Source organism: Phragmites australis, chromosome 5 (genome assembly GCF_958298935.1).
Source record: "Phragmites australis chromosome 5, lpPhrAust1.1, whole genome shotgun sequence".
NCBI lineage: Eukaryota > Viridiplantae > Streptophyta > Magnoliopsida > Poales > Poaceae > Phragmites > Phragmites australis.
The window spans coordinates 16,621,259-16,636,268 of record NC_084925.1 but is presented as its reverse complement, the minus strand read 5'-3'; positions in this window follow the sequence as shown (position 1 = coordinate 16,636,268).

The window sequence follows — 15,010 nt, the reverse complement described above, 5'->3', positions numbered from 1 at the left end:
AGAGAGTCTTGAGGGAACCCTTGAGAGACAAGAGGACTTGCTCATCCTTGAAAAAGAGAGAAACCTTGAACTCGAGAGGCTCCTTGCTAAAGAGAAGGAGAAAGAAGAGAAGTTGTCCAAAGATCTTGATTTGGCCAACTCCTCAATTGCTAGTCTTGAGAGTAGCAATTTCACACTTCAAGAGAAATTGTCATGCATGAGTGAAAATCATAAAACTCTTGAAGTGCAAATTGATACCCTCAAAAATAGCTCACCCAACTCTAATGATGCAAAATTGCTCTCTAATGCTTCCACTAGCAATGGTTGCTCTCGTTGTTTTAATGTTGATATAAATGCTTGTGCTACTAATGTTGAATCTTTGCGAATTTTACAAAAAGAGAATGAAAGGCTTAACGTTCTAGTTAAGTATGGGTGCATCAAGACCTACAAATCCAAAGATGCACTATACAAGACCATTCAAGCCAAAAACAACAAGCAAAAGAGAGGGCATGGATTTGATCAATACATAAGCAAGCCAAATGAGCGTGTGATGATGAATGGAGTGGAGTGCCTCAAGTTTGTCAAGGGAGGCAAGCAAAATAACTCCATCATACAAGTCAAGCAACCAAAGGGCTATGCTTCTCAATCTAGTTTTTATGCTTCTTATATGCTTAAGAGAAACCACCATGGTAAAGTGGTTGCTCTATATGTTGGTCTCCACACACAAGATAGAATTATGAAATATGTGTGGGTACCAAAGGTGCTTGTAAATAATGCTAAAGGACCCAAACAAATTTGGGTACCTAAAATAAAGGCATAAACTTGTTTTGTAGGCTTATTCCTCGGGTGGATCAACTTGTTTTGCAGGATTATTCCTCCGGTGGATCACGTTGGGTGACCTAAAATAAAGGCATAAATTTGCTCCTAAAGTAGTTGAAATTGCACGGGACGTGATATTTGTTGAATCTAACGACTCCCAAGTGAAGCAAGTTGATCCTAATGTTCTAGGTGATGAAGAAATTCAACCGAAGTAATCAAGAAGATGGCAATTGGTGAAATCAAGCCTCAAGAACCGCAAGAGCAACAAGTGGCTCAAAATGATCAAACTCAACCATCTTCATCAACTCTAGCGGAACCATCAACATCAATTCAAGATCAAGGTGAAAATCAACTTCAAGACAAAGATCAAGCTCATTATGAATCCAATAAATTCTTATATGATGATGAAGTGGAAGACATTCAACCCCAATCCCAAGTGTCACACCCACGTGTTCATCAAAGCATCCAAAGAGATCACCTGGTGGACAACATACTTGTTGATATACAAAAGGGGGTAACTACTCGCTCTAGAATTGCAAATTTTTGTGAATATTACTCTTTTGTTTCCTCTTTGGAACCTTTGAAGGTAGAAGATGCTCTTGGAAATCCGGATTAGGTGACGGCCATACAAGAAGAGTTGAATAACTTCAAGAGGAATGAAATTTGGACGTTGGTGGAAAGACCAAATCAAAACGTAATTGGCACCAAATGGCTTCCGCAACAAACAAGATGAGAACGGGATCGTGACAAGAAACAAAGCGAGGTTAGTTGCTCAAAGCTTCACACAAATAGAAGGTTTGGATTTTGGTGAGACTTATGGTCCCATAGCTAGGCTTGAGTCTATTCGTATATTATTAGCCTATGCTATTCACCATGATTTCAAGCTATATCAAATAGATGTGAAAAGCGCTTTCTTAAATGGACCAATCTCCGAATTGGTATATGTGAAGCAACCACCCGGATTTGAAGATCCTAAGTATCCTTCTCGTGTTTATAAACTCCATAAGGCGCTCTATGGGCTAAAGCAAACACCTAGAGCATTGTATGAATGCCTTAGGGATTTTCTTGTTAAAAAGGGCTTTGAAATAGGCAAAGCCGATTCTACACTCTTTACTAAAAATGTTGATAATGATTTATTCATTTGTCAAATATATATCGATGACATTTTATTTGGTTCTACTAATCAACTCTTTTGTGAAGAATTTAGTAGGATCATGACAATGAGGTTTGAGATGTCAATGATGGGAGAGTTGAAATTCTTTCTTGGATTTCAAATCAAACAACTCAAGGAAGGGACTTTCATTTGTCAAACCAAATATATCAAGGATATGCTCGAGAAATTTGATATGGAGAATGTCAAACCCATCAAGACACCCATGCAAGCAAATGGTCATCTCGATCTCAATGAAAATGGCAAGGGCATGGATCAAAAGGTATATCGCTCCATGATTGGTTCTTTACTTTACCTTTATGCATCTAGGCCCGATATTATGCTTAGTGTGTGCAAGATTTCAAGCCACTCCAAAAGAGTGCCATTTAGTGGCCGTTAAGAGAATTCTTAGATATTTGGTTCATACACCTTACCTTGGCTTATGGTATCCTAAAGGGTCATCCTTCGACCTTATCAGCTATTCGGATTCCGATTATGCCGGTTGCAAAGTGGATAGGAAGAGCACCTCGGGGACTTGCCAATTCTTGAGTAGGTCATTGGTGTCTTGGTCATCTAAGAAACAAAATTCCGTATCCTTATCCACTGCCGAAGCCGAGTATGTTGCCGTGGGAGCTTGTTGTGCTCAACTCCTTTGGATGAGGCAAACCTTGAGAGATTATGGCTACAATATGACCAAAGTCCAACTTTTGTGTGACAATGAGAGTGGCATCAAAATAGCCAACAATCCCATGCAACACTCAAGAACCAAACACGTAGACATTAGACACCATTTCTTGAGAGACCACTCAACCAAAGGGGATATCGACATTCGCCATGTGAGAACCGAAAAATAACTAGCCGATATCCTCACAAAGCCACTAGATGAGCAAAGGTTTTGCGAGTTGAGAAGTGAGTTAAATATCCTAGATTCTCGCAACGCAGCTTGAACTGTTGCATACATTTGATGGTTGTAGTCTTATAGCTTTGATAGCTAGAAGTTTGCAAAAAATGCATTTTGTGTGCTATTTTTAAAAATATTTGATTCTTTGATCTTACAATCATAATTTGCTACTTATGATCATATTTATGAAATGATGTTTGTTAGCTGATCACAAGTGGCAAAAATGTCTTATATGTCCAACTATCCATCTCCCAAAACTTCCCTTCGAATCTCAGCACAAACTTCCAATTCCGTCTAAGTTCCAGGTACCGGAATGTTCGGACCAGGCTAGAGTATCTGGTACCTGATACTGTTTCTGAGTATGCTGAGTTCTGTCAAGTTGATAGAACCCAGACTCTTCGGTCTAGGCCGGAGTATCCGGGATCTGTCAGCTTTGGAGTCTCCGGACCTGACCGAAGTCTTCGAGCCTCCCAAGTTTTTAACCCTACCCTACCCCAGTAGTTACTCTTTTTCTACCATAAACTCATCCTATCAACCCCTCTCTCCACAAAGAACTCCCTCCGGCTATTTCTATGTTTGGGCAAGGATTTTTGGTGCTCCTCATCGATTCACCACCAACCCAAGGTCGGAATCTCCGGACCTTACTGTAGATCGAATCTCCGTGGTTCCTTTGCCCTAAAAAGGTAATCTCATAAAGAATCACCCGATCTCTCAATGCTTTCATCTAGAGTCGATTCCCTTTGGTCAATTTGCTTATCCTTCCTAGAACTCATGGCTCTAAGGGATTTGCATTGTCTTGGCTAAATCCCTCAAACCCTAAAGTTTTGCCTCGGGTCGGGCTACCCGGAGTATTCGGGGTAGACCGGATACTCCAGCCCTGTCAAATTTTTCCAGTAGCCCTATAATCATCTATGCTAATCCTCATGCAATCTTCTCTCAATCTCAAAGTCTGTCTCTCTTGTGAATCTCAGGAACTTTAATATGGGAGAAGATAGATTTGTGCAAGGTCACGCTTTTGAAAGAAAGAAAAAGCAAAAGAGCGATCATCAAGCTCAAGGTCAACATGCTCTGCCACAACCGGATGATAGTGGCAGTGGACATGGAAGTGGTGAGCGTGTCTGCAAGGTTGTGAAGAAGGTCAAATCACCCCAAGCAACTGGGCGTGGTATTCGGCTTGATGAAGGAATAGTTGATGAAGGGCTACCAAGAGCAAATGTGGCTCAAGGGAGAACCAAGAGTCAAGTAGGAAGAGGAAGGGAATCAGGAAAAGGAAGGGGAACAGCCCCAGTTACAGCAGGTAGAGGTAGAGGAACCTTGCCAACAAAAGAAAAGAGAGGTAAGGGCATTGCTATGGGCACCAGTTCGGGCTCTCCCGATAATGATTTTGAGGAAGAATAAGAGGAGGAGCAGAAGAAAATGTGGTGATAGGCCCTTTGAAGCTTCATAAGCCTATGAAGAAAACCCCACCTTTTGAGACACCAAAACAAATGGTCAACTATATGAAGAATGCTTCAAAGGTGAATTCTGAGAGACATGTTAACCCATATGAATATGAGAAGAATGTGACAGGTTATCATTTCTGGAATGACTTTCAATCGGACTTTTATGAGATGGTAATTCTTACAAAGAAGAAGCCAATCACTCATATGCAATAGATTGACTGGGACTAAAGGACGATCCAATCTTCAATGAGGTGATCGCGGCTTGTGAACATAAGAGGGTGAAAAACATTATGGCCCTCAAGTATGATTGGAATGAAGAGGTGGTGGCTCAGTTTTATGCCACCGTTTGGTTTGATCGTGCGGAGAACCATCTATGTATTGGATGACAGAGGGAGAAAAGTACAAAGTGAGCCTTCGAGCTTTTGCTCATCACTTCAAGTTTGATGCTCGTGACACTCAGAAGGATCAAATTCATAATGAGCATCAACTCTCCTTGGAAGAATTGGCCTTCATGTATTTGAATCATGGAAAGGTGGAACTTGGCAAGCTTACGGGGATGAGGCCATTTTACAAGTGTTTGAACTCTTTATTTCACCTTACTTTGGCGCCCAAGAGTGGATATGCCACTTCGGTGCAAAGCATTTCAAGAAATCTTCTTGCCGTGATGTCAAATGATCATGCACCGTTTAGTGTTGCATATTTTCTTTGGGAAGAATTCATTTTCACATCTAAATCTCCCTTCAAGAGTTGTGGATATGCTCCCTACATCATATTCTTGATTGTGAGAGTAACCACGAAAACTTTTGTTAAAGAGATCAAACATGAACCTTATCGGATGAGGCCGTTGAGCATTAAGGCTCCTTCTCTGTCACTTTCTCCACCTCGTGTTCCCCCGAGTGTTAGGAAGACCACTTCAAGACGTGCTCCCTCACGTGGATCTTCTTTCATCAAAAGTGCTCTCAAGGCTATTTTCAATGTTTGCACTCACAATGCGACACAAATCAAGGAGCAAAATGCAAGATTAAAGAAGATGGAGAAGAGGCAAAAGGCTATGTATGCATCTATAAGTCTTGAGCCGCCTTGTTCTCCAATCGCTTTCGAAGAAGAAGAGAGTGCGCAAGTTGAGTTTGAGAACCCTTGGGCATGGTATGATGAAGCCCAAGCTGCTACGGAGAGCTCACAAGCCCAACACATTGATAAGTCTATGGAGCGAGTTCCTCCAATGATGATGACAATGATGGCAGCGGGGACGACGATGATGGAGATGAGATTTATGAGACAAGCAATGAGTAGCTTTTCATCATGCTTCTCTTCTCTTTTTGGTGTTTGATACCAAAGGGGGAGAGATTTCAGCATTTCTGCGTCTGCTACTTCTACTCCTTACCGGAGTATCCGGGGTAGGACGGATACTCCAGGTCAGCCAATTCTGTCTCCACCTATTTCAGCATTGTAATCTTTTCGTTTCGTCTCCGTTGGACGTTCAGACATATGTAATAATTGTGATGAACTGTATGGTGTGCCTTTGGTAACTTTAAATTTGTAAGACAATTTATGTTAGTGTGATGCATTTTAAGTTTGTTTTGTAATGTTTGTTTCTCTCTTCCTTAGATTGAGTGATATATCTTGCCATATGCATCATGGATATTCATGTTCACACAAACTTGCACCCCACGGATCCTAGTATATAGGGGGAGCTCTCGCAAAATTTCCTTGTAAATATGTGCATTTGATTTCAAATCAAATTCGTAATCAATGCACACATTTAGGGGAGCTCACCATCTATTCTATAATTCAAAATCTTTAAATTCAATTATCTTTTGTAAGATTTAATCATGTTATCATCAATCACTAAAAAGGAGGAGATTGAAAGTGCATCTAGACCCCCTAAGTGGGTTTTGGCTAATTGATGATAAAACAATTAAGGGATTAATGAGTTTGCCGAACCTATGAACAGGTTTTAGTTCTATTAGTGAAGTTATACGAAGTTGGCGTCCCTCAAAAATAAAAGATAAGCGGTTTGTAGTACTCAATAGAATTTAATTTGATTTTATCTTTGAAGTTGAGTTTAGGAAAGCCGTACTATCAAGAGGGATGCGATTGATAGTTTTGATGGTGTCTTAGTGCTCAAAGTGACCTCTTAGAACCAAATATTGAGAGACACATTCACCCACGGACATCGGGAAATAGGCTAAAGTGTTCTGAGTCTGGAGTCTCTGGTGTACATCGGATACTCCAGTACTTAGTGTTTTTGGTCGGATTCTCCGAGTGAGACTCCGCCAGGGAGTTTTGATTTCGATTTAATTTTAAAATGTCCGGAGTCTTCAGTGTTCACCAGATACTCCGGTGCCTGATGTTTTTGGTCGGAGTCTTCGAGTAAGACTCCGCTAGAGAGTCTCGATTCAAATTAATTTTAAAAATATTGAAGTCTCTGGGGTTCACCGGATACTCTGGTATCTAGAGAGGTCGTAGAGTCCGGCAAGTCTCCGGGTCTGTTCTGTGTGGCTTCTAAGTGCCACCCGGAGTCTCCGTTGTACACCGGATACTCTGGGTCAATTCAACAGAACTGTAATGGCTAGTTCTGACACTGTTCTGAACCCATTTTGAAATACTGTTCGGAGTCTCCGGTGTTCACTAGATACTCCAGGTTAGGTCAACTAAAACAGTAACGACTAGTTTTTGAGGGATATCTATAAATACTCCCCCACCTTTTTGCATTGAATGCTTGCTGTTGCTACTGAGCTACTACTTACAAAGCCTCCCAAAGCATTCAAGAGCCTCTCCAAACCTCTCTAGTGCTTAGATTGTTGCAAGAATTGAGAGATAGGGTTTGGAAGAGAGATTTGAGTTGTTGAACCAAAATCCAATCTTTGAGCATTGATTTCATCGTCAAGCGTTCATTTGTGACCTTTTTCTCTTGGAGCCTCGTGCTCCTAGACGGCAAGGCATCGCCCGTAGAGCACCCAAGGATTGTGGAGTGCCACGAGAGGTTTGTAATCACCCGTTGACTTGAGTAAGAAAACCTAGCTTAATCTTTATGGTCGCTAGGAGAGGATAGGGTTGAAAGAGACCTAGCTCTTTGTGAGCTCCTCAACAGAGACGTAGTCGCTTCTTAGTAAGGTAGCTGAACTTCGGGATAAATCATTTGTCTCATTTACTTTCTTGCAAATTTTACTTATTCTTGTCATTTTAGGGGATTTTCCCAAATCCTATTGCTTGTGAGTATTTTACTGCAGGGTGTTGTTGATAAAGTCCTCATACATCTATTAGAACCTGTGGTAACACTTAGACTCTAGTAGACTTGCTTAGATTCATTTCAATTTCGCAATCCAGTATAAGCCGGATAGTCCAGATAAGACCGAATACTCCGGACACTAGAGTATCCGAACTTCACCGGATTATCCGGACTCTGTTAATCCGTTGCTGAGTTTTAAATTTCAGAAACGCCTATTCACCCCGCCCCCCTAGGCGACATCAAGTACATTCAGGGTTGTCACCCATGTATGGGCTCGACTGCTCCTAAAGCCGGCTGAACCTAAGGGCTCCAAAGGCCTGATGTCTGAGGACTCAACCATATGAACAGAGGGTCACCACCCACATGGGCTCGACTCCTCCTAAAGCTGACCGAGTCCAAAGGCTCTGAAGAGTTGATGTCCAAGGAATTTCCCATATTAACAGAGGGTCGTCACCCACGTATGGACTCAACCCTCCTAAAGCCGGCCGAGCCCAAGGGCTTCAAAGGGCTGATGTCTGAGGACTCACCCATATTAATAGAGGGTCATCACCCACGTATGGGCTCGACTCCTCCTATTGGCTGAGCCCAAGGGCTTCAAAGGGATGATGTCTGAGGACTCGCCCATATTAATAGAGGGTCATCACCCATGTATGGGCTTGACTCCTACTATTGCCGACTGAGCCCAAGGGCTCCGAAGAGCTAATGTCCAAGGACTCACCCATATTAACAGAGTGTCATCACCCACGTATGGGCTTGACTCCTCCTAAATCTAGTCGAGCCCAAGGCTCTGAAGGGCTGATGTCCAAGAACTCACCCATATTAACAGAGGGTTGTCGCCCAAGTATGGGCTTGACTCCTCCTAAAGTTGGCCGAGTTCACGGGCTCCAAAGGTCTCTAAGGACTCACCCATAAACGAAGGACCATTGCATGTGTATGGGTCTAAATCCCAAATCAGCCAATCCTTAAGACTACAAAGGGCAGATCGTGAAAACAGCTTGAGGCTGGGGGCCTAAAAAGGGACTCAGGTGACGAAGCCACAGCTAAAGCACCGGATGCAGTTGACCTGTCTTCCTCAGTAGGCCCCTCCTCTACAAGGAGCTCTGCCTTCTAGAAAGGCTGAGCACCCCCCCCCCCACCCACATTTCCACTGAGCTTCTGAAATTGAATCATCAAAAGTTTCACAAAACTCTCAAACCTCAATGTTACAAGCATCCTAGATAGCCCTTCACTCATGGTAATAATCTTTGAAGTCCATGTCAGGATGCCAACGTAAAAATCTTTGCCAAGTAAAGCAAAGCATATAAAGGCCTTCGTACTCCATCTACAAAGGCATAGCATCCAGCACAGTCCTCTTCGGGCTGGGGCCTGATGATAGGATGTTCTTCTGCCTGCAAATGGGAAGAGGGTCCCAGCTGGCGGTGCGTTTGAAACGCTAAGAGATCAAAGAAGCAAAATAAGGTGTAGGACCAACAAAAGCCTGCTCCATTACCAAAAGCATGCCTTACATGAAACCTAATGAGAACAGGAGCCATTACAAAATCACAGCGCAATCCTTGGCCTACGACCTACCCTAAGACCTAAGTAACACATTGGAGGAGCTAGGGTCAAAAATTCACACCTAGGCTTCGCCAGTGCTGACTCCTCCGCATTGGCCTCCCTCCATCATGTCTCCACCATGTGACACTTCAGGCGTGGCCACCACCAAGGACGAGGACTAGCTCCAACATTTTGGACATAGGCAAAGGCTTTGGCTCGACCACAGGTTCACCAGTACTTCTCGAAGAAGACATGAGCATCGTCTTTACCCCTCAACTTGCAACCTTCACCGCATATACCATTGGAAATTCATAACTTGGTGCGTCGAGAGCTTTAGAGTGAGAACAGACAACAACCTTCAAAGCGGTAAGGGTGCCCTTGATGGATGCCCTATCACTAAAGTCTATGGAGGTGACCTCACCAGCCTTCAGAAAGGCAGTGGCACGGTCAATCCAACTGAAGGCACCCCGAAGATTGGCTTCAGCCAGAAGGGTAGGGGCATCAACCACACTTAGTACACGTAGCAACTTGGACAACACAGCTGAGGCGGAATGAGCATCCTAGGTAAGAGCAGCCAACTCCTCATCTTCGCGTTCTCAAACTATCTTCACTTCTTCGAGGGAGGCATCCAAGTTGTGTAGTCTCTCTTTCTCTGTCTCAAGAGCAGCTTTAGAAGTGTGCCTCCATTTCCTTTTCCCTTCGAGGGCATCGTCAGAAGCGAATGACCGTTTTTTATCCTCCTCGAGGGCACCCTCTGAAGCAAGCCACAGCCTATGCTCCTCATCGATGCGGGCTCGAATGTCCTTCGCCCCTTCCTCGGCTTGCAGGCACTTGTTATAGCCTTGTCAAGCTATGTTCTTAAGTTGGCGATGACCATTCGAGTACCCCGTGTCAGAACCATCGCCTTTTATACAGAACATACGTGTACGTTAGTACCATGAAGCAGTATAAAACAAGAGATGCACGAAGCCTAACCTTTTTTGTGTCATGAAGATATGGTCCAGCAAGACAGCAGGGTCAAAGTTCGTGGACATGGATTCAGCCGGCGTTTTCGGGATTGCATCCCCGAAATTGAGGAGAGCATGCGTGGAGGAAGCCCTCACGAAAAAGTCGTTACAGTCGAAACCTTCGGACGTTGAGGTGCTACAACTCGGCTAAAGGGGGTTAAGAGTCCCCATCAGTGATTTGCCTTTCCCTCGACCGAGCTGTAGTGGAGAAGATACTTGCGGCAATGTGCTTTCGGATGTAGAGAAAAGCATAAGGTCAACAACACCAGGAAAATTATAGAAATATGAGAGAGTTACCTGAAGCATCCTCCCCATCTGACTCCGAGTGCGTATGGGGATAGTTGTCAAGAGAACCCTCGAGGTTTGTAGTAGGAGAGCCCTCGAGGTCTACATTAGAAGAGCCTTCAGATCCAACTGTAAGGGGTGAACCTTCGGCAACGTCAGCCTCATCATCCTCCAAGCCCGAGTCAAAAATGTTGTAGATACACCGAGCCACATTTTCACCTCCACCTAAGGGAGGTAGAGCAGTGAGGGGCATCGCAGCAATGGGAGGGTTTGCTGAGGTCTTGGTGGCAAATGAAGTAGCTGTTGCATCGCCGCCGTCATCGGGCTTTGCCAGAGCGCCATGGTTTTCACCACGGACTTCGACGGTTGTCATAGTCTATTGTTTCTTGCATTTAGGCCTAATCGAAGCTCCAGCGCAATGGTGGGGAACAATTGAAGTAGTTGTAGAAGCAAGAACATCGGCGGCTACCGCCTCTGTCGCCTTCTGCCTTCGTGTGTCCTCTGGAGGCAGATGATGGGGCCTGTAGGCCAAAACTAGGTGGTCCATAACACTATTGAGTCATGCCTCCTTCACCCTTATCATCAACTCCTCATGCTTGGAGCGTGTGTATGGCCCGAGCAGGACCTCTGCTTTCGTCTCAACCTCCTTGGTGAGCCCTGAACAAGAGAACGAACACTTCAAATAATTCACCAAAAGCGGTATTGATCCGAGCTTACCCAATGCTCCTTCGAGACAAATCTCAAAATCTTGGAGCACACTCGAGGACTCCGATGGCGATTTATCAAATTTCTAGCCGAAAGAGAGCGGACTAGCTCCAGGCGTGTAGTACTCCTCGATGAGGTCGCGGATGGTGAGATGTTGGGAAATCAGTGAAATGGTCTGAATCCTCGTCTGAACAATGTCTTTGATGTCTACCATCGGCCATCTTCGAAATAGAATCTCTTTGGCAAAGGAGGACATCTTCTACCCTTCAGGAATCCGATGGTAGAATTAGAACTCGATCCAGACGTTGCTCCATCGGTTCCATTGGGCCTTCGCAGGCACCGTGACCCCCATGAGGTAAACAAAAGAGATGCTGCCATATGAATTGGCACACTCCTCCCCGTTCACCAGCACCTTCTTTGGCTAACAATGTGTGTAGTGTAGATATGCGAAGGCCACGGCACTGGGTTTTCTGACCTTGAGATAGCCAAGACCACGCAAAAGCTGAGAGGCAGACGATGGCATTTGGCATCAGCTGCTGAATATGCAGCTTGTATCGGTATAGCACACCGGCCAGCATAGAAATCAATGGGAATGAAGGCCAGCATAAAAGAATTCAAGGAAGATGACTACCTTGTCCTCGCATGGCTAAGGGGTCGACTACTCAGGAAAAGGCACACGTGCCTCTCTGGCTTTGAGAATCCAACCCTTCTCCGCTAGGCACTTGATATGCTCTTCAGTGCACTGTCTGGGCCAAAGTTTGAGGTGAAAGGAACCTTGTCACTGGTGCATTGGAGTGTGCACTTCGTCATCTCACCGAACAGGATAAACAGCACCTAGACCATAGCAAAAGGTCAACCACCCAAAGGATCAAGAGTAGCCCAAAAAAGTGGGCAAAGGCAAGAGGAGTGTAACAAGAGAAAAGAACTGGCACCAGAAGCAAGGAAGGAATTACCGCAAGGAGGGGGGTCATCCATATATATACACCCTGCACCTAAACCATACCAACGAAAAACCTGGAACACCTCACGGCATGTAGGATGGATGGCAAAGTGGCACGTGCCTTGCCGCATGGGCCCCGTAATGTCCATGTCATGTCCACACAGTAAAAAAACAAAAATATGGGACATGGGGAGGATGCATGATGAAGAAGTGTGAACCCACATGGTGTCTAGGAAGCCACAATGCAACCGTACGGTGCCATAATTGTGAGTGGCGAAAGTACTATGACGACTGGGATTCCTTCAAGAATCACTACTATCACCACTTAACTCCAAGCGATGTGCGATTGTTCCCTTACTGAAACTGGCCTAATCTCTCACATATAAATATGGAACTCACTATCGTAATTCCACCATAACATTCACGCTCACTCGGTTTTCCCTTCCACCCTTCGACAACGACGTCCAAACCAGCCAAATCTTGTTGATGGTAGTCATGGACTGGGCACAACTCCTGTGGCCTACCCTTCGAGTTATTGTCAATCGTTTCGACGAGCCAAGGGACCTCGTGACCTTCAGGGCAGTGTGCACCCGATGGCGCACAAACATCTGTCGTGAAGAGCATTCGTAGTTTGCTCCGTAGGTGCTCCAGAGCAATGAGGTCCATGAGTCAGGCGAGGCTCTTTCTACTTGCTGGCGGAGGAGTCCTTAACATGCATGTCCTAGCATTTGCGGGGCGTAGAACGAGGGCTTGCACTTTTGAGGGAAGCTACCTTGTAGGGTTTGACTACCACCATGACTCCGCAAGGATCATGAACCCATTGATGGGAGAACCCTTTGCACTACCACAACTCCCGAAGTGGGCTCGATAACAGTTCTTGAAGGGTTTCTTCGTAAGCATGAAGCTGTGAGCCGAACGGGAAGCCATCATCATCATCTACGCGTACCAAGATCGCTACCTCAGGATGAGGGAGCGCTTCAAGGACGCATCATGGCGGTGGATTGGCAGCACAAAAGGCTGAGTCTCAGAGCCGACAAGGACTTCTGGGTGAGCATATGACCTGAAGGGGGGAAGCTATGCAAATCATTCAAGTAGGGGGCCATGTACTCCTCCTCCGAAGCGACAAGTTGTGGGTTCCACCACCTGATAACCCGTTGGGTCCCACCTCCGTGAGCACCTTATAGCTTCACAGACCAAAACATGTTTAATGATGGGTACTGGACCCTCACTGGTCATGTAGGCTGGCATCAAACCTTAGAGCTCCATGACAAAATCATATTGCAGAGCTGGGACGACACATAGTACGTCATCTCAGGAGACAAAGACCTCGCAAGCCTTCACAACGGCTGTATCTACTTCCTCAGCTGGCTCGACCATCACGGTGCGGCCAGTACCATGTGTGGTAGTGGGATAGTGCAACGAATGTTCTGGCCATCGTTCAGGCTATTCCAGCAGTGTTGGAGTGGGCACCAGGCACTTGGTTCGTGCCAAGCCTGAAGTAGGACGCCTTGCAAGAGAAGGATGAGAGTTTATCATTTGCAACACGTATAGATATTTTGAATAGGTCACACGAAGGCTATATTTTGAACACTTTTAACTGGTAATCGAATAGCTAGTATTATCATGCGAATGATGTATTTTGTTCTCACCGTATGATAGCGGAGGGGTATGCCCTTGTTCAATATATACGCATGTCTTCTCTTCTTAAACACAAGTTAATTTTGCCATTTTAGGGGGAATTTACTTCGACCAGCCAAAGGGGAATGGGGGGGACCGAGAGAAGGGTACCACCCCGGTGTCTAAAGATGAGGCTTTGGCCCCCCAAAGTTAGGACCAAAAGCGCGAAGGGGCCACTATTGGGGAATGGTACCATGTTGGCCCCTATTCGTTGACTTCATCCATAACAATCAATCCAAAAGGCAAGGTAGTGAAGCTAATGTTAAGACAAAGATGTATTCCTTTATGCTCTGCAGAAGTTAAGCCTAAGGATAGACAACGACGGCGAAGCCCAAAGGGTGAAGCTCGGGCATGAGGACCGAAGGGCACAAGATGTAACAGAGTCCAAAGAATGAAGCCCAGAGGCGAAGCCTGAAGATGAAGAGGTGCAACAAAGCCCAGAGTATGAAGGATACAACGAAGCCTAGAGGATGATGGGTACAATGAAGCCCTGAAGACGAAGGGTACAACAAAGTCCTGAGGACGAAGAAAGGTGGCGTAAGGATCTTAAACAAGGGAGCGAAGGTGGGTCCAAGAAGGGACCTACGAGTTAACCAGAACCTAACCAGAAGACAACCGAAAGGAGCTTGTTGGTAGCCCCAAGGGCTCAATATGGTCCCTTTTAGGACATTTGTCAGGGTTAGGTAGAACAAAACACCATAGGTATACAATGGCTTTAATGCCCTAGAAATATCCTAGGATATTCTCTAGTGCTAGAAGCCACGTAAGGGGCATAAATATAACGATGATAGAGTGGTTAAGGTATAGTTATAAATAACCTCATCTGACCTGTGTAATAAAGAGAGAACAATTATTACACTCATCCTTACATATACCTTAACCAAATTTGCTCTTTGTAGGAAGCATAAGAATCTTAAAACGTTTGACTACTTACCTCTTGAAGATAAACTGCATGTTGTTGCCCCCACTTTTTGAGAAGATCTTAGATACAGTAAGAACATAATATTTCAAGGAAGATAATATTAAAATAATTACTGAAATGAGCTTGCAATAAATAAACAAGCATGCCACTTTATGGCACCAAAACATGTGGGCAAAGGCAACAAGCATTGTTCAAAACATACCAAGTGAGCAAGAATACTGCAAGAACTCTTTTGGTAGGGTATGCACTTGAAACTTATGTATAAGCCGTCAGCTACATGGCACAAAGAACGAAGGCGTTGAGTCATAATTGTACCTGCAATACTTACCTGACACGATCATTACAGCTTTTACTCCTAGAAGATAATGGAGATAGAGAAAATATGGTTTCGGTCTAAGACGAAAGAAACGTAGCA